The sequence below is a fragment of the Aedes aegypti genome, chromosome 2 (genome assembly GCF_002204515.2).
Source record: "Aedes aegypti strain LVP_AGWG chromosome 2, AaegL5.0 Primary Assembly, whole genome shotgun sequence".
NCBI classification, from domain to species: Eukaryota; Metazoa; Arthropoda; class Insecta; order Diptera; family Culicidae; genus Aedes; species Aedes aegypti.
In genome coordinates, this window is record NC_035108.1 from 301,168,928 (window position 1) to 301,190,505 (window position 21,578).

General features: G+C 38.6%; 1 protein-coding gene across 3 annotated transcripts in view; it reads right to left on the reverse strand.

The window, feature by feature from the left end:
* Positions 1 to 14,456, reverse strand: part of LOC5567760 (TSC22 domain family protein 1) — a 303,514-nt gene extending 289,058 nt beyond the window's left edge. For all 3 annotated transcript variants that reach the window (XM_021845523.1, XM_021845524.1, XM_021845522.1), the window contains exon 1: positions 13,529 to 14,456. The gene's annotated coding sequence lies outside the window, so the exon portion shown is untranslated. The remainder of the gene's footprint in view (positions 1 to 13,528) is intronic.
* Between the last annotated feature and the right edge of the window lie 7,122 nt (positions 14,457 to 21,578).

Here is a 21,578-nt window from a genome sequence, read left to right on the forward strand (position 1 = left end):
TTCAAAAGATGTTTTTATTAATGACGAAAACTGAAAATTACATGTATATATTTTAAATTATATGAAACAGGAATAATGCCGACACTTGTAGTGACGAACTATACATAGTTTGTTTGAAAACTACTTATGAGTATTACTGTGCATTTTGTCTCGATATGGTAAAAGTTTTAAAAAATACGTCAACATTCACAATGTCGAACAATTCAAAAGATATATTTTAATAATGTCAAAAAGAGAAAAATATATGTACATTGAAATTGTTTAAGAAAAAAGCATAATGCCGACACTTATAGTGACGAACCATACAAAGTTTGTTTTAATATTACTTAAAAGTTACGCTTTCAAGAAAAATTGTGTTATCACAAGCACGAAACGAACTCACCAGTTGGTAATCCAAATACCTACCCAGCAAGACGCTCCGAAAACAGAAACAAAATTCTTCGGTGACGAAACCACGCGCGAAACCGTGAGCAAAACCTATCTGACGACGTAAAATCGAACCGTCCTGCTTGGGCTTCACGAAGAACTACCTAGCAAGACGCTCCAAAATAAAAAAAAATCTCCGGCAACGAAAACACGCGCGAAACCGTGAGCAAAATCTATCGGACGACGCAAAACCGAACTGTCCTGCTTGGGCTTCGCGAAGCACTCGTAAAGGAAGCTTTATTTGTATAAAATTAAAACTAGTAATTAAAGAAATTAATATAATAAATGTTATAATAATTTCGTTTTAACGAACGCTACCCAATATGAGTTTTCAAAAGACTGCTGCTAGACAATATTGAAACATTCTTCAACAGACAAGAATAGGGTCCTAAAGCCCTGTCCCAATTTAAGTGCCAAACGCTTAAGTTTAGGCCAAAAACACATGTTTACTCAATTTTCTAATGTTTTTCGTTGGTTTAAGCCTAAAAAACATTTTTTTAGATTTTGTCACATCCTTTGGCCTAAACTCAAATTTTAGGTGTATTTTGTTTTCCGTGTCCCTTACGAAATGTCAGATAGGAACAACCCCAGTGGTCGAACTAAAACCCCTGTGGTGTTTTTGTCGACTAAGCGAACGTCAAACATGATCAAAAGTGTCAAGGTTCATTTATGGACCAAATTTTTAAATTAAAGTTTAAACATGATATAGCCATTATTTGAGCGGGAAAAATTGCTAAAGTAGTTACAGTAACATGCTTTTTCGTGTTATTAAATAAAAACAAGATTTCATTAAAAATTTTAGGACCCAATTGTCCTGGTCACGTCCTAGTGACAGCTGGAGGTTGTTATCAGTTAAATTAAGTACGTATTCAAGAAGAATTATGTACACATAGAGCTGCAGATTTCCTAAAACTTGACATCATAAAATTTTCTATGTTGATTGTCTGAACAATGTTCAGTTCATTGTTATAAGAGCTGGATCTGGGAATAAACTCAAGATTTTCTGACATGGAAGTAGAAGACCGAAGACGAAATAAAGACGTTTTAAAGAAGCTCAATCTGGGGGCTTATTTTAGTACTAAATTCGATACCCAATTTTGACACAATATGGTACATCTAGGCCTCTCCCTCCACCATAGGACGTAGTAGATTGCAAAAATGTTTTGATATTTTTTCATCATACTTGCAAAAATGGAAGGTCCTGCCGAGCAAAGTTGAAGCATGGGATGAGAATTTTCCAAAATGGCCGTTCAAGTCTTCATATTTTGGTAATAGATGGCAACACTGCTCGATTGTTATCAAAAGAGCCAATTATATGGAGGTGTAATATGCAGATACCAATAAATTTTAAAGGTAACGATACCGATTGTTCACCAAAGTTGAGGGAAGTGTTGCGTGTCATGATTTAGAAAAGATCAAAATCTTTAAACTTGAGCGTAATGGAAAAATGGAATGCTTAGCAACATAGCTATACTATTAAACTGTAATCCAGTTTTTCACGAAATCAAATCTCGGGATAGTATTTCGCAGGGTTTTCTCTAAAAACATTGGACAGAATCTCGAAAGAAATTATGCAGGAATGACTGGAGGAATTATTGGGAAAATTGCTGCAGTATTAACTGGTGTGAAAACATAAAAAGACTTTTTAAGTTTGCATGGGAATGTTTTGAGAAACATTTTAAAAAATATTTTGAAAACTGCGGGGGTAATATTTAGATTGAATTCTGGAGAATACTAGGATTAAATGCTAGATAAATTCTTAGAAAAAATAGGTTTGTTCGAAGAACCCCTCAATTCTTGGATACTCTGAAGGAAACGTAGATGAATTCTTGGAGGAATCCACATGAACAGATGGAGGAATTCTTGCAGTGTTTCTTAAGTTCCCAAAAACTATTTTTTTTTTTTTCAAAAACTCTGGAACCTTTGTGCATTTCCTCGGGAGAAATTCTGCTTAAGAAGATCTCCTACAGTAACAGGTGGAGGATTCGGTTGAAGGATCAGTGACAAAATGTCTGGAAGAAATTCTAGGATAGTTTTGGAGAAAAAAAAAACAAAAAAAATACCTGAGGAAATTAATGGAGGCAATAGCTTTGGAGTTCTCGTGGATTTCTTGGACCAAGTTCTGAAAAAAATCTTCTCAGCATGCTTTGAAGAATTGCTAGAAAAAAATCCTTCAAGAATAGACAGAGAAATCTCTAGAAGAATTTCAGGAAATATCGCTCTAGGAGACCCAGAAGGTACTCTAAATAAATCAATATTGAATTCTGATGATTTGAGATATAGTCTCTGAAACTTTCTCTGGAGCTTGTACAATTTGGCATCAAAATTCAATGCAAGCAATATAAAAAAAAAAGAAACTTCAGACCATTTTGGTTAAATCAGAGACTTTTAGTAAACCTCCATTAAAGTAGAGAATTTTAAGAGACTCGCTTTAAAATAAAGACCCAAAAATATATTTTTTTCAAGAACTATTTAACAACTACTTCGAGAAATTTCTATGGCAATCCGGAATCAGCCAAAACTGGTTGACTGAAAATCGTCAAGAGGTTTTGATGTTTTGATAGATTCTTCTTCTTTCTGGCATTACGTCCCCACTGGGATAGAGCCTGCTTCTCAGCTTAGTGTTCTTATGAGCACTTCCACAGTTATTAACTGTGCCAATGACCATTTTTGCATGCGTATATCGTGTGGCAGGTACGAAGATACTCTATGCCCTGGGAAGTCGAGAAAATTTCCAACCCGAAAAGATCCTGGACCGGTGGGATTCGAACCCACGATCCTCAGCTTGGTCTTGCTGAATAGCTGCGCGTTTACCGCTACGGCTATCTGGGCCCCTAGTTTTGATAGATCATGTCAAGAGAAATCGCACGTTCACAAATCGCTAGACCATCTCACTCCACAGTGGTTCGATCTAGAACAAATGTCGGATAAAACATCAAACTCTCCTTAAAATAGCTGAAATCATATATTTGACGTATTTTATGCCATATTTAGGTATTATTTTCAAATTTTCCAGTTTTGGACTGATAATTAGAATAAACAGGTTTGGACAATACATTTGCAGTTTTTTCAATCTTTCATACAAAAATGTCAACTTGGGCAGGCTTGTTCTCAGTTATTTACTGACGGATTTAAATGAAATTTTCACAGCATGTCAGGCATAGCTTGATTTAACATATATTTTTGAACAATTTTTCCATGCCTTACTTCAATAGTAAAACAACTTGACTAAAGTGGAATTTTTGACAAAAACTTATGAACGATTTACCCAAAAATATATACACTACACACAACAACTATCATATGCAAATTTGTTAATCTCGTCCAAATTTTCAACTTTATTCTTTTAATATTCCAATTACCCAAATTTGTAAAAAAAATCACTCAGAACTCGTGTTTCGACAAATCTTCCAAAAATAAATGTTAAAATTCATGCGATGTCTGAAAAACTGTGAAAATTACATGCAGAATTTATCCATATATATCTCAGATCTAACCCTGCCTCAATGCAAGTATCATCCATTTCATCAGTTTCAGCATGATTGTCATGTCTATAGCTTTAGACTGTCTTCATACTTACTTTGGCAGCAAAAGCAAATCCACGTAGAGAATGTTTTTTTTTTTCAATTTGTTTAATTTTATCTGGAGGCTGCATTCGAAGGAAATAGTTCTGTTCGACCATGTAAATAAGACGAGCTAATTTATATTATACTATTTGGTGGATTCAGTAACAGTTCAATTTTTTGTTTTTATTTTTTTTTATTAGTATCATTCCAAACATTAGATTTATTTCTTATATCTAGGTGTTCTGTGTTATTAGACAACACTATCATTCTAATTTGGTAAAACAAATTTAAGATTTTATTAACATTTTGGTAACAACATATTACATTTTATTTGCCGTTGCAGTTCAGATTGTTTACAGGTGAGTTGATTTAACCTGCTTATAAGAGAAAAAAAAGCGCTTTGAATATACTTAACCTAACTTAACCTAAACAAAAAACGCAATAATCGTGGCAATAGAAGATTGTAACGATTTTTGCCTGAAATTATTAATTATTTTATTTGACATTTGTTCCAATGTTTCAACATTAGATATTCTATGTAACTCATTGGTACTATACCAGGGAGGATGCCTCAGAATCATTTTCAAAATTTTATTTTGAATTCTCTGCTGAGCTTTCTTCCTGATATTACAACAGCTAGTCCATATTTGTACAGCATACAACATGGCTGGCCTGAAAATTTGTTTGAATATCAAAAGCTTGTTCTTAAGACAAAGTTTTGATTTTCTATTAATAAGGGGTGTTGAAGCCTAAAGTTGAATTTAGAACCACATTAGAGAGGTTTGACTGTACGTTCGGTAAAATGTAACAATGTGACAATTGAAACAGTAGGCAATAATTGATCATGTACATAAGCACTTTCTTCAAACAGAACAATAAGATGTAAGGTTGAATAGTCAGTCAAACAGTATTTAACCCCAGCCATATTCTAGACCAAGTCAGTATCAAAATAGTATACAACCGTGCCGTTATTCTGTCCCGCGTCTGATCATACCAATTATGTGATAGTTTGTGATATTAAACGTCAAGAAATATGTGTCCAAGAGTTAAGTTAAGCACTTGTGTAGATGTTCAGATTATCCGTGTAATTCAGACTAGACTTAATAGACCAATAAACTTCAGTTATCAGACATTCAGACTGCGTACTTCCAAGTGATTATCATTTGTGGAACTCCAGTGATTATTCAGACACCGACAATCCATTCAGACGCTCTTATGTGCGCGAACATAAAATGGTCCTTCGAGCCGGATATGTCGGTGTGTCGTTCGTCGCGGTCAGAAGATTCGAGTGGAAAAAGTGTCTGTTCCAAAACTTCCAAAAACGTCGTGAAAGTTTGCCGTCAAATAAACTCGCAGTATCAACTGTATCGAGCCGATATTGAAGTGATGTCAGCTTTCCGGTCAGAAAACACAGTGAAAAGCCTAAGAACAACCTCGAAATCGTCCCGTAAATGATCGGCTAATGAGAATGAATGTCCACAATAATATCTACTGTTTGTTATGCAAATGCAACATAATTCGCCACCTCAAGCACTGTTCAAATTCTTGAACAAAATGTGCACGTGATATGTCATCCAGCAACTGTCCTGTTCTGTCCGAAGAAATTCTGTGAAAGTGTATGGGAATACAAATTTGATGCGCCATATAAGTGTTAAGTGTTAAATTCTGTCCATCAAAGTCATCCTTTTCTTTGAAAGCATCGGAAAAATCCTACTCTCCAGTTCAAAATCAGCTATCCTTAAGAATATTTGTAATATTGTCGACTTAAGTCGAAAATTCTTACCGTGCAACACAAGATGCGAATCAACTGTGGCTTTATGGCGAAAAGGGTGACAGCGAGCGAAAGCATAAAGTGAGGTGTCAAACAAGTGACAGTGCGTCATTGTTTTGATTCTATCGACGTCAGCGCTGTGTCGTGTTGCTTAGCTTACTCGGTTTAGTGCAATTCCTCAAGTTCATCGTAAAATGGAAGCCCAATTTGCTATTCCGCTAGAAGCCATCATTTCTAATGATTCACCGTTGCTTGCGGCAGTTATAAAGTTTGCGGACTGCTTGGAAAGCAGTGGCGAATCCATGACAGAAAAGGAATTCCGCTTCGCCCAAGCACTCTATGAGCTGGCAGGCGAGTTCCGTGAGCGGATCGAGGAAGATTGCAAGAAACAGGATCTGGACACCATCGAGGCCAAACGCAGGATGCAACCAGTGGATTATGCGAACTTCTGCGCTCTACAGCCGTTATTCAAGACATGGAGAGGAAGGATGAAGAAGGACACCAGATCTGTTTAATCCCAAACCGAAATGGATTTGTCAGTATTTTCGAGTCAGTCAGCAGTTCAACCCAATCAGTGCCAGGAGAAACCAAAACCAACCGTCAACGAAACCGATTCAGCTCCAAAGCCACCGATATGTTATAGGTGCGGAGAACGCCACTTTGTTTACCGTTGCGGCAAATTCAAACAAATGACTCCACTGGTACGACTGGAGTTTGTTCGGAATAATCTGCTCTGTGAAAATTGCCTCAATCATCGCCACGTAACGAAGGATTGCCCGAAACCAGCCAGATGCATTTTTTGCGACGACAAACACCATGCTGAGCTCCACACGGGTCTGAATCACGAAAGGGAACGGAAGCTGAAAGAATGTGCGACGGAGTCAGCTGAGAAGGACGATGGAAGACCAGAATGAGAAGTCAGACTAAGGTAAAGATGACAGACAGGACGAAGAAAGAAGATAAAAAGTGAATTGGTTTCAGTATTGAATTAAACTTTGGACTGAAATACTTCGTGTTTGTTTTAATTTGTTGCGCATTTCCCTTGAAATTGAACACTCTGTGTGAGCCAAACTTTTAAGATAGTTCGTTAATGAGATTCCGGCAAAAATTAGTATTGTCAGGGATAATCAAACATCAATAGGAGTCTAGGCGTCAACGGAGGCCAGGAGGTCTCCGTTCCAGGCAAGTTATTGTAGTTTTGGGTTATATTGGATAAAAAGCACCCTCTCATTTATTCCAGTATTGATTTGCTCTTGGGAGTCGAAGCAGTCCGCTTTGATTCTCGATTGGTTCGGCTCAGACAAATACATCAGAGAGTTTGTGCACTTAATCAACCTGACCATGGAAAATTCTACTGTGCATGAAGTTAGTAAAGGATGATTGGAGTTTCAGACATTGAACTGGTTCAGTCAAATGGTTGCTGGACATTTTCGATCCAACAGAGAGACGTCTGTTGGAGACCTAGGCGTCTAGTCCAGTTTAGGCGTATTCGGAATTCTTGGATTTGTATGAAAGTCAAGGTGTATCAATTGGTTTCCGTTTGTTGTCAGTGCAACTGCGCTTTACAGTCTTCGACAGTCTGTTGGCCATTCAGGGTTCAACAGTTTCCGAGCCAACGGTTAAAGGTCCGTTGGTGCCTCATGTGCATCAGCCAGCAGTTCAGCGACAACGGTCGTTGAAGCATGAGGAATAGTTTTGGAATGGTACGATATTTTACCGCCGATTCACTCAGCATGAGTGAATACAGCATACTGCACGCAGGCAGTTGTGTTGTCGTCAGCTTGCTAACGTAGCAAGCGCCCCAATTCTTGTGCGGTCGCAAATTTGGGTTTCTTGAGTCTGCCCGCCATGGGAGACAGCTTCACAGCCGTGAAGTTACCGCCGGCTCTTCTAGTGCCTCGCTTGGAGGTCAGCAGCTAGTTGAGCACACAAAGGAGCGCAACCGATATATCGTTACCTACACTCAGATGAAAGTTCCTTCTACCAGCAAGAAGTCGTCGAGCATCCAGCCAATCATCCAGATCAGTCCAATTAGAAATCAAACTTCCTAAGTCAAGCCAGAATAGTTCAGCCAGTGTCATGGAGATTCTATGCAAACACTTTACCGTCAGCAAATCGAATGGAAGGCGCCATCAGGGCGTCCATCGGAGGCCTAAGGGCCTCCATTCAGGCAAGTCGCTTTATATTTCATTAATTCATTTAAAAAAGCCGTCTCTCATATTATTGATAGTTACCACCGCCGTCGAGGGCAGGTACATCATCGTACGCTGGAAGTCTTCAAATCATCAGTCGAAGGAGCACAACAGAAGGCTAGCTTACTACAGAACAACTGTCTAGGAAATAGAGGAGAGATTTCTGCATCAGATCTACAAGGCATATACGAATTTCGCAGCATTCCCAACCATGTTCCGAGCTACAGCAATTGAAGCATCTGCACCAGCAACGAGACAAGGTGGTTCCAGCAAAAACGCGAAGTCACGTCCTCCCGGAGCAACCGCTCCGGGACACAGTTAAGTATCTATGTTCCAATTCACATCGCTGGCTACTTTGGAAACCTAATGCCAGTCGATACTTTCAGACAAACACTGGTCGAGGACGCAGACGAAGCTGGAACTGCGAGCTGTTCGTTGAAATTCGAATGGATGGCAAAACAATCAATTTATTTGGCATGGACGCAACAGAAATCAATCCAGATATTCATCCAGTGAAGTAGGATCGATAGGACTGCAAACCACAGTAACCAGGCGCTAAATTCGCATTATCATGGAAACGTCGCATCAACACAGAACCAGATTGACAGCACTTCCCAAGAAGCTACAATATAACCAGGACAAAAAGCTAAGGACTACAGAAATTACAGAGGGCATTCAAGGACATTTCAGCTAATGAGCAACTACTTGTGATACGAGAGATTTACGAATAGTCAGCAAAGGTGTCAGCTGCACTTATCCAATCAGTTTGATCAGCTTATAAAAGAAATATTGTAGTTATAACATCACAGTTTGAGAGCAGTAGTAGTAGACCTGCATCAAGAAGACATAGACCGATGAACTAAATTACTGTTGAAAGACTTCGTTAGGGCTCTAGTCTTTCAAGGGGTGTATGTTGAAGCCTAAAGTTGAATTGAGATCCATATTAGAGAGGTTTGACTGTACGTTCGGTAAAATGTAACAATGTGACAATTGAAACAGTAGGCAATAATTGATCATGTACATAAGCACTTTCTTCAAACAGAACAATAAGATGTAAGGTTGAATAGTCAGTCAAACAGTATTTAACCCCAGCCATATTCTAGACCAAGTCAGTATCAAAATAGTATACAACCGTGCCGTTATTCTGTCCCGCGTCTGATCATACCAATTATGTGATAGTTTGTGATATTAAACATCAAGAAATATATGTCCAAGAGTTAAGTTAAGCACTTGTGTAGATGTTCAGATTATCCGTGTAATTCAGACTTGACTTAATAGACCAATAAACTTCAGTTATCAGACATTCAGACCGCGTACCTCCAAGTGATTATCATTTGTGGAACTCCAGTGATTATTCAGACACCGACAATCCATTCAGACGCTCTTATGTGCGCGAACAAGGGGATAGAGACATTTTACATATTTATTACATTTGGCTTGACTGCCCTCAATGTGATTTTTGAAAGTTAAATTCTTATCTAGCATGAGCCCTAGATACTTAACTTCATCTGACCAATTTATTGGAACCCCTCTCAGCGTGACAACATGTCTACTTGAAGGTTTCAAATAAAGAGCTTTTGGTTTATGTGGGAATATTATTAGTTGAGTTTTGGAAGCATTAGGAGAAATCTTCCATTTCTGCAAGTATGAAGAAAAAATATCCAAACTTTTTTGCAATCGACCACAGATGACACGCAGGCTTCGTCCATTGGCACAGTTCAAATTTTAATTCAAAACACTTCAATACCATAATACCAAATAAAGGTGTGGACAATATTTAATTAAGGTATAATGCCAAAATATTGTATGTGTAGCGTTGCAGAGAGCCGTAGCATTGAATGCGAACCTATTCAGCAAGACCAAGCTGAGAATCCTGGGTTCGAGGTCCACCGGTCGAGAACTTTTCCGTAAAGTAAGGGCCCTATTTTATAAGTCGAGCCGATCAAAAACGACTCGACTGGAGTCACTGTCGACCAAATATTCCGCTCGACTTGGCTCTGTCACTCGAGTTTCTCGACAGTTGTCACTCTATGTGACTGGATTACTATGGGAGTCGATGGGTGACATCTGAAATATACATGCTTGCTTTGATCGACAATGACTACAGACGAGTCACGTGAATTCGCTCGAATTACAAAATAGACCCCTAAATTTTCTCTACTTCCCAAGGCACAAAGCATCATCGTACTTGGCACACGATATACACAAGCAAAAATGGTCGATCGGCAAAGAAAGTTCTCAGCTAATAACTGCGGAAGTGCTCATAAGAAATATAAGCTAAGAAGCATGTTTTGTCCTAGTTGGAACGTAACGTCAGAAAGAAGATGAAGAAAAATATAGGTGCGAGTTATTTGTTCCTTCTAGGAATGCCATTCATGGCTACTACGATTGCAATGCACGTACTAACGTATCACAGAATTGCTATTATTCAACTAGAATTGCACTCCGTAAACATTCAAACGCGTTGAATGTGGTCTATCGCAAGTTTTCGCAAAATAATTTGTACCCTATTTGAAAGCTTTTATTTTTAGCTTGCGAATGAGCTTATTCTCAAAGCGGGCATTCGCGGGCTACTACTGTCTTAGGGTACCGTAATCCGGGGTAACATTGATCATTTTTTTTAGTTTTTCTTAAATTTTTCATTTCACAATACAAATGTTACAAGTTTCATATTTTTAAAACAAGTACTGGCACCTACCGCTCCTAACTATGTACTTTATTTTGTTTTTCGAAAGATTTAAACATGTTTAAATAAATGTTTTAAGTGATTTTTTGATTCAGCTGATATGGGGTAACATTGATCACCCAATTTGACAACGTTCGCTAATATTGAAAATGTCGTTACTTACTAAAATCAGGGCCCCTGAAGCCGAATATGAAGACCAAACTCTTACAAGTCATTTACTTTTTTAGTTATTTCAAAATTAAAAACACCGTGAACCGCGGAATACGCCTAAAAGTAGGCAATTTCCTCAGGAAATTCTACATTCGTAATAGTAATTAGTTAATGTTGCCTTGAAAGATGAGATGAAAGATGAAAGATGTGACAACGGAATCGTTTTCGGCGATGCCATTATTAGTAACACCCGCATTTTTCTTGATCACATCGTCTGCAGAACTCATGTGAGACATGAATTTTCGGTAGTGTCAGTGAAAATGATAGAAATCATTGTTTCAAAAAGTTGACAAATTTGCGCATGAGCTAAACGCAATTTTGGCAAAAACCTTAATTATCATTAGCTTATGAATATACGAAAGAGAGGCACCATTCATGGTTCGAAAATGTTTCATCAATAAATCTTTATTTGAACGTTTAACAAGATGAATCATCCCGATCAATGTTACCCCGCTGATCAATGTTACCCCGGATTACGGTACTATTATAGAAAAATATATGTTTGCCTCAATTTAATTTGCATAAATTCAATGAAAAAAGTTATTCAATTCAGGTGTACTTTATGTATCTACAAACAACTTCTCTGAAGATACCATGGTGGTTTGAGTGCTCTTTAAATTCATAAATAGCAGGTGAATTATGGATCGCAATTATTAGTTTTCTCGAAAAATTATGTCCACGGTCCATTCAAAGAGTTGTATAAAATTCAAAATCCAATTAATCTGCTTAAAAATTTGGATTTAAACCACCAATATGATAAGAAAGTCGGGAAAAATATTACCGTTCGGAGAAAACAATTTTGATTTTTGAGGTTTTGGCCGCCTTCGAACCATAGTGCACTCGTGCTTTGTATAACACGGTGTGACTGGTCTTAGATTAATCTATTGCTACTTCCGAAGATTCGTCAAAAATATTCTGATCACTCTCTATGGATGTTTTAAAAACACTGATGAATTACTTCCAGCAATGCTCACGGAAATTTGTCCCAGAAAATTTATAGGGCTGATCTTTGATATTTTTCAGAAACCATCCATACATTCAGAAATACCATATTAGACTTAAGTAGTTTCTTGTAACAATTCTTACAGTTAGTTTCCCAAGCTTTCCACTATAAGTGTTCAGAATGGTTCTTCAGAGCCAGATTTTTGCGGGAGTCATGCACAAACCTTGTCACGCTTCACCAGGCATGAGGAACCATGAAAACTCTTATTGTGTCTTCTATTCTTAATAAGAAAAAGCAGGTATGTTGTTCGAGTTTGTATGTATATTGAACAGATGATAAATACTTTAATTTATTTGACAATTTTTCTGCTGATCTTGTTTTTGTTGAATCGTGGGTAGGACAATCCTTTCACTGTCCTACCCAGGCATTTTTTTGCGTAATACATGGACTGTCCTACCTACTTCCCGCGCCAATAATCTTGGATTATTCTATCAATGTTAGTTTGGACAATTAAAGTTTTTTTTTTAATTTTACGATTGAACCTTCATGCCAAACACTGTCGAATGCTTTTGTCTATGTATAGAAGAATAAGAGCAGTACTTAGTCTTTAGATTTGTTGGAACGCATCAAATTTGTTACGCGTAAAAGTTGGTGTGTGGTCGAATGTTCATGTCGGAATTGGAACTGTTCATTGGTAAAAATTGAATTTCAATTGATGTGAACCATCATTCTGTTCAAAATTTCCTTTTCAAAAAAATACTGATGGAGCTGATTATTAGCTGATATGCCATCTGATAACATTTGTTAAATATATCAACTAAGAATGATAGGTTATTCTCTGGAAGTCTCTTGACGATGATGTAAAAATTGCATCATCGCCAGAGGCTTTCATATTTTTGTTTTTTATTTTGTTACCAGGAATTTTCGAAATCAATACATTTCAACGGAAACGTCCTGGAAAACTTCTCTGGAATCTACTATGATTTTTTTCTTTCAAGAAGTCTAAATCACCCTTGCTGAAGAAGACAGTGACCGCGAATTATTTGCAGTTATAACTGAATTTTCTAACAACATGTCAATGATCTTGTCAAGAATGAAAGGCATTAAAAATTTGAACTCATCAAAAGGACTCAGCCCAAATGGAAATGCACCCGAATTTCTGAAAACAATCTGTTTAAAACTTACCCAAGTAATCATCAAGCTGAAGCTAAAATTCAAAACAACCCACATTTTGTCTTGAGGTTACCAGATTTTACCATACATATTTCCGAAAGTATTGATAAATTGATGTATGTAGTATTCAGCAAGAATTCCCGTAGGAATTGATTATGCAGTCAATGGATATTCAAAATAAATTACTTAAAATACCGTCGATAGTTGCAATTAATTTCTACGACTTTCGGTTTCATTTTCCCAAGAATGTTATCGGAAATTCGAGAGATCAAAAACATTACAGTTGTACAGTTGTATTCTAAGGAATTCATTCTTTTCTTTTCATTTTTGAATTGTTCGGCATACTTTCAAATACGAAACCCCAAATAGATTAATCAATTAGCATTTTTGGGCACCATAAATCACTAACTTACATTATCCCAACCACACACCATGGCACAATCAATTATAAATTCAAACAGCCACAAATCACGCTAATCCGCTATATAGACCTGGCATTCATCGAGCCAATAAAAGCCACACTAAACTATCAGCAATCAAAATCTGCTCTGTATGAATTACCTTTCCGCTGTCTCTGACGTAAATATATCCTCATCAAACGTAATCACCCTCTAAAACACAAGTAGCAGCAGCACGCTATTCTCGGCCACTTGTGCATGTCCATAATGGATATAGTTATCCTCAATCCAGTAAATTCCTCGATGAGTAATTTGTAACAGTATCACTCAGTCACACTTCACCACATTTGTCACGGAAAAAATGCCCCTCTTCACAACGATTTTTCCGCCACCTCGCACTTCACGTCAACATGACTTAGCACACGTTATTCCGTTTGTTGGATCCTCCTCTCAACTGCCAGTGCCACCACGTAATGAGCCCTCGCCACAAGCACTTAAATCATTATCCACACTACACTATTATATGGAGCATAAATGTCGCCCTCACTGACATGCATTTCCACCCGCTTCACACAATTACTGGTCGTAATCTTTTTCTCCTATGTTTCGCTCACATTTCCCTTCTTTACTTCTTGCTTCAATTTCACCGCGTCAACCCCTCAAAGCCACTACTGCAAACACAACATATCAATTGCCAGCCAACCAACGGGATGCATTTCCCTCATTGAGAAGCGCAGCACGTACCAAATAGCTCCTAATCACAGCCCCAGAGGCCAGACAGCCAGCCGAGCACAGGAAGCACGACCCCGCGTTTCGCTCGCTCGCTCTGTGACTTGTTTTAGATACACTTGCTTCCTACATGCTTAGATGCACTCGATTGCACTTGCACTCGCACGACCGTCTGTCTGCATCCCATATAGACGAACGATCCTTCACACAAAACGCATCATCCTGAACGCGAAGTGGATTCTTCCGTTAAACTGTATCTTATCTGCTATTCCTACTCGCAACACACCGAGGGAAGGTATTGAGAAGGCCACGTGCAACCGACTCGAAACGCGCTCGAAGACTGACACTCCAAAGCATAGGTTGGTTCCGTTTTGGTCGGTCTCGTTCCGTACCCACGACGGTAAGCGGCCTCCGAAATATACCGTGATGATGGTGATGACGATGATGATGATATCCACGGTGCTTCTCAGATCCAGATCTGTGCTCATCAATCGTTTTCCATTTTCAAGCTGCATGTCTGGGTAAAATTTCTGAAAAAAAAAAATAGTTTTGAAATTACTTACGCCCTTATAAATTAAAAATATCAGTGATGTTTGAACGGTTTTTAATAACCTTTTTTTTATAATTCCCTTATTAGTTCTTTTCAAATATTACATACATTTCTTTTATCTTCCCCATATTATATCTTTTATCCATATGTGTTGGGCAACACTATAAACCTAATTTGGTAAAACTAAATCAAACTTTTATAACCTTTTCGTTAACTACATATTCATTTAACTTTACCTAACCTTACCTTTCCTAACTTAAGGTGAAGGTTCATTGAGCACGTAAACATAATGTTGCCACCCACTCGAGCCACCCGCTAAAGCACCCTCTCGAGCCACCCAACAAGGCGGAGCACAATGTTATGTGCGTCGGCCAAAAATAAACCACCATGTTTCATGTATACCTCCACCAACAAAATTACGTAGGTAGTGTTACTTGCACACGTTTCATACAAAGGTATTATTGTCGATATGAATTCATCAACAACTTCATAAAAACTCAAAATCACAATTTATTTCATTTGGTAGTGAAAACATGTTTTTTGACCAAAATTATAAGCATTTTTCACACCATGCGTGTGTTGTTTACTATTTTTGGCAGTTTTCTCCTCTCTTCTCTCGCTTCTCACGGACGGAGAAAGTTGCCATCAGTATGCATTTGAATTCTATGGACCTATGCACGAGTTCATCGTTTGACGTTTTAGCGGTGCCGTGTTATTTATGTGACCATGGCAACGAGTGAATTCGGCACCGCTCAAACGTCAAATCAGTGAACTCGTGCATAGGTCCATACTGTATAATATCTTATATTCATTTTTGCTGTTAAGGTGAAACTCCTTCAAGTCCACAAATTCCAATACATACAAAGTGTATCAACACATATATACGAGTATAATACAGGTCTTGTAGAAGTATAGAGCATTCGAGCATGGTTGCCAATATGTTTTATATACGGAAATATCAACGAATATTAGTAAAAATTTCTTGAAAAAGAAAATGTTATATCTTTGCACAATAAATCGTTCATTACTCACGTAAACAATATAAGAAAACATGGTTAATGAAAAATTTTTTTTAATAAAAAGCCAAATAAATGTAATGCACTCCACACTCCTTCAAACGAACAGTTGTATTTCAAGACTTTTCGATCGCCTACGCTTAAATATCTATATGATTTTTCTCATTTGTTAAAGCCAGTTTGCATAAAATAACTGCTCTTGCAACCTAGTGTTTTTGTAAATAACGTTATTCTCACTTTGACTTCAAATATTTCGTAGAGAAAAACAAACAGCGCTGGCAGCACTTATAACGAAAAAAGAATCACCGCGCACCAGAAAAATAGAAGAATACAAAAAGACAAATTTTGTGACTAGGTGATGGTTTTTGGCACTAATCTGCCTAGTTTTATGTATTTTTTTTTCGAGGAAACCATCTTGTGCGAGTCGCTACGAATATGATGATTGCAAGTAAATTGTACTAGAAGAGCTATGGTGAGTGAATATACGAGTATTTTAGTGAAATTGTTCCTAGTTGCTGTGCGTCAAAGTGTAAACAACCGTGTGAAATCTTACCCTGCAAGTTAGAAATGACCACGGATTGGGAGATTAGGAGTGGAAATGATTTATTGAATACTAGTAATAGTTAAATAAATATGTTCCGAAATTGGGTTAGTGATTTGGCAATAATTAATGGCAGGTAAGTTAAATAAATTAAGAAAAAATCAAAATCTGTGGCAATTGTGTTTGTATGTGTAAGGAGGCCATATCCACTGCCATGACAGGGAATCATTTTTTGTGATCGCTCTCCAAAACACTGAGAGAAGTGTGGGAGGAGGGAGTGGAAAGCGAAGGGGGAAGTAAGGTGCCATATTAGAGGCCATTTTGGTACTCATGGGGATATGTCCTTAATGGAATATTTGGAAAAGTGAAATGTGATTAAATGCCAGGGAGTTTCTGATTAGAATGAGGCAGTTATTATTGAAATCTACGTCTAAAATAAAATAACAGTTCGAAACATGAATTGATGAATATTGTTACAGACAATAACAACTTACAACTATCTTTGGTGAATTAGCATAAATTTGATCCTAAAACAATTGATTACGAACATAAACAGTCGACAGACTACACAAGACACTACTGGACGGCTACAAGGACGTTGAGGACGTAGACCGTACACAAGAGAGTCACAGAGTTCTTTAGAGCCTTTTCCCCTACTGAATAAATGGATTTGCTACAAAAATCTGTGACCTGTTCCTTTTGCGTCCTGCGCCGCGCCAACAGTTGCTGTATGGATCAATAATTCTTAAATACATGTTTTTTTGTAGACCATGGCGTGGTAGATAACACTATCCATTGGGGTGAAAAACTGCTAGAGCATATGATTCACTTTGGCAAGCGCTGTATTTCTTGGCCGAATTATTTTAAGAGGAAAATAACCATCATCGTTTTACAAATTTTCAAAACCAGTTTTTTTTTTCTCAAAATTGACGCGATGTTCAAGAAAATCTATCATTGCTTTTTACTTGGTATCTATAATGCGATGATAGATTTTCGTTTGGATTACCTTAAATTTGAATGAAAAAACTGGTTTTTAATTTTTGATGAATGCTGATGATTGAATGATGGATTCTTGAGCCTTAAATTCTGCAAAAGAAAGCACTTCTGTACGACGCATCTTGATGCCAAATATGAACCCAAAAATTAAAAAAAAAACTCCCTGCCGAGGTAAATTCAAAGTGCCAAGAATTGGACTCGGTTCCCTATGTGGTGCGTGTATCTTTGCGTTGCGCTGTAGAAAATGGGGTGCAATTGTATTGAAGACACGGAGTAATATCAGTTGATGACCGTGCCTTTTTTAAGATTGTTTGCATCATTACTGTTAACGTAGTCTGAGAAAAGAATGACACCCGATTGGTGCTGTTGAGGGTTATAGAGGACACGACTGTCCTACAGGTAAACTTCTTGATATCACTTTAGTAAGGCAGATTTTAGCTAAACGTCGAACAATGATGCTCCTAACATTAATTTTTACTGTGACATTTGGTTTGCTTCCATGATACTGATACACTTTGGTGTTGAATCACTGTTGCTTAGTGATATTTCAAGCTCATTGTTTACTGCAACAGTGATCGCTCACAATCGCCAGCTGGAATTTGATTGAGTGGCACAGTTCGCTCACAGATCATGGTCGCTATGATTGCGCAAAGCTCATGCTCACTATGATCGCTCACTTCTTCAATGCCTGTTCCATAGTAATCCTCTTGTAAACTTTAAAAAGCTTGTGCACATTCAAATTTCAAACTTTGGGAGGATGCTATTTACCTGGGAGGGAGACACCAATACGAAATTTATGTACGTCAAAGTGAGCCGAGATTCTGCTGTCACGAACTGTCACTGTGAGTCCAGATCTGAAACAATGGACAAACGTGATAAAAGCGCGTAATTGATTAAAACGTTTTTTTTTTGCATTTTATCATATGTGACAAAAAATCGATTGAAAAGCTTTTCATGCTTATTCAAAAGTAATGTCACAATAGCACCTTTTATCCTGATTGAATACAAATTGAACACTTTACGCTCTTTTTTTTCTTTTTTCAATTAAAACGAAAATTAAATGCACAGAAAACTTTGGCCCTTTTTCCATGTTTATCCAGAACGATCAAAGGAACACCACAAAAGAAAACTAGCGATTTTCATCAAGACTGCCTTGATTGTCGTTGACAAGCTGGAGTTTTCTTGTAAATCGAAATAACTTTGTGTCATATTTCGTGTGTAATATCGGTGCCTCCCTCCCAGCTATTTACTATAATAAAAATCGTTTCAGCATAGGGGAGCCAAAATTTAAAAATTGTGTGATATGCTTTAGAAAGAGTTTTCCAAGCATTTGTTAAGTTATATTGAAATGACTTCATCTAGGTATCCGAAGAATTTACAAGGTATCCGGTAGGAGATCACTCTACATGGGCTCCTGGTAAACCTTCCATTTTCTATTATATATTTTTCGTTAGATTGTATAAATTCCAATATTATTTTACACAAATTGTTATTGGCAAATTTCTCGATCGAGTCCTCAGCAATATCTAAAGATATTTTCTGCCTTCCATTTCTTTCCAAAAGTTTATTCTTGATTTTATCGTAGAATTCCTATTCCTCTACAAAGATGATGTTCGGGAATTCTTGTACATATATTTTAGGAAATTTCTTCATGCATTCCTTCTTTTACTTGATAAGTTACACCCACAATTACGTTTTATAAAGTCTGGACAAATTTCTGTAAACAAGTAGTTTTATACATAAAATAATCTCATATTTACTGGTAATTGTAAAAATATAATAAATAAAACATCGTAGCCAGTAATCATTGCATCAATTTGAGTTTTTCCCGCGACAGTTGAATAATATTAATTGTATCGTACGTAACCTTCAACATTCCTGACAGTACTGCAAACGAGCAGCTGACTTGAAATTAGAAAAATGAAAAAAGCCAAAACTGAGGATCGGGTGATCGTTTTAAGCACTGTTTTGTCAAGTTTTAAGTTGTTACCAGCTGAAATCAACTAGAAGATGTTTTTCAATGAACAAGTAGTAAAAGTAAACTGTGTTGGATGTTCTACGTGTAGCAAAAGTGATGCAATTGGACGAAAAATGTCCTTCGCTCGCGGGTGAATACGTGTAAACAAACATAGACAATTTTGTCGTTCGTTTTGAAAATTAGCATTATTTATGAAATTTCGACTAACTACTAGTTACCAAACAATAAAATGTGAAATTAACAGTGTTCTGATGTCCTGTTAGTAATTTGGGAGTGATTACTTATAGGTAAGTGATATATTGTGATATATTTCACCCACCCACCCCCTTGTAACGCTTTTTGTGTGACTATCATTCAGTTTTTGTATGGGCCGTAACAGCGTTAGGACACCCACCAACCCCCTACATCGTTATAAAATTTGCATTTGGTTCTGCAAGCATTCCTCTCGATAAATTCGCCCGTTTATGGTGCCGGTTGTAACGAACGACTTGCTGTACCGTCCGCACTCGCAGACGGACCTGCCACAACAGGTACTTCATCGCGAATTTGTCCATCTTTCTCTTCCGGAACTGTTCCGGAACCTCGATGCGAGATTCTGCGATTCTGCGAGCGCAGATTTTTTTTGATGTCCACCTTGATCTACGTCCATGACGAGACAGCCTGGCTTGATCAGCCACTCACGGTGCATCCGCGCACGCAATTTAGCCACCATGTTTTGCTTGTCAGTCCGGTTTGGCGCCTTCCTGACCTTGAAAACACGTAGCCCAGCCCGCTTCATGGTTTGCTGGACGAACCACTTCGACGAATTTTCCTTTTTGTCCACGTCTCGGGTGGAAAGGTTCTGGTAATTCTTAATGTACTGTCTTATCTTTCGCGACTTCTCTGGGCATTCCGTTTTCGGTTTTCGGCCGCTTCCAACGCGCCGCTCGAGGTCTTCGTCTCCAGGAACATCTTCACAACGCGAGTGGAATGGTGGATTCCAAGCCTTTTGCCGATCCATCTGTGCGACTGACCAGGATTATCGATCACCGCGCCCAAGATTTGCTGGCGTAGCTCTTCTTGTTTCGAATGCATCTTGAAAACCACCTGGGGGCGATTCAAATATGACGTCCATCGTTTTTCGAGATTTCTAGTCGTTTTTGGATGATCCCTTGACAGATTTGCGATTTTGCACACATAAACATACTACTCTAAACTGGTATTACCCAAAATTTCATCAATTTTTACCCACGCGATAAAAAATTACACGAAAACCAAAGTGTCGCATTTTATCCGAGTCCAATCTTTAAATTAAATATTAAAAGAATCAGCAATATTTTGTTTTTAAAAAAAATCCCATAGTTGTTTTCTCAGAAATCTCCACAAATCCCTTAAGAAATACTTTAAGAATTTGATCGGGATTTTGTCTTGAATTACTCCATAATGGGAAGGTTAGTAGTGTTTGATCCTTTGGTCGCGTTGCTTGCTCTTGCGGGGGCGAGTGATGCGGGCAGGATCAATCGTGTTGCGCGTCGCTCGCGCGGCACGATAGTATATAAGAGCCGCGGATCGCGTGATCAGTGTTAGTAGTGTTTGATCCTTTGGTCGCGTTGCTTGCTCCTGCGGGGGCGGGTGATGTGGACAGGATCAATCGTGTTGTGCGTCGCTCGCGCGGCACGATAGTATATAAGAACCGCGGATCGCGTGATCAGTGTTAGTAGTGTTTGATCCTTTGGTCGCGTTGCTTGCTCTTGCGGGGGCGAGTGATGCGGGCAGGATCAATCGTGTTGCGCGTCGCTCGCGCGGCACGATAGTATATAAGAGCCGCGGATCGCGTGATCAGTGTTAGTAGTGTTTGATCCTTTGGTCGCGTTGCTTGCTCTTGCGGGGGCGAGTGATGCGGGCAGGATCAATCGTGTTGCGCGTCGCTCGCGCGGCACGATAGTATATAAGAGCCGCGGATCGCGTGATCAGTGTTAGTAGTGTTTGATCCTTTGGTCGCGTTGCTTGCTCCTGCGGGGGCGGGTGATGTGGACAGGATCAATCGTGTTGCGCGTCGCTCGCGCGGCACGATAGTATATAAGAGCCGCGGATCGCGTGATCAGTGTTAGTAGTGTTTGATCCTTTGGTCGCGTTGCTTGCTCTTGCGGGGGCGAGTGATGCGGGCAGGATCAATCGTGTTGCGCGTCGCTCGCGCGGCACGATAGTATATAAGAGCCGCGGATCGCGTGATCAGTGTTAGTAGTGTTTGATCCTTTGGTCGCGTTGCTTGCTCTTGCGGGGGCGAGTGATGCGGGCAGGATCAATCGTGTTGCGCGTCGCTCGCGCGGCACGATAGTATATAAGAGCCGCGGATCGCGTGATCAGTGTTAGTAGTGTTTGATCCTTTGGTCGCGTTGCTTGCTCCTGCGGGGGCGGGTGATG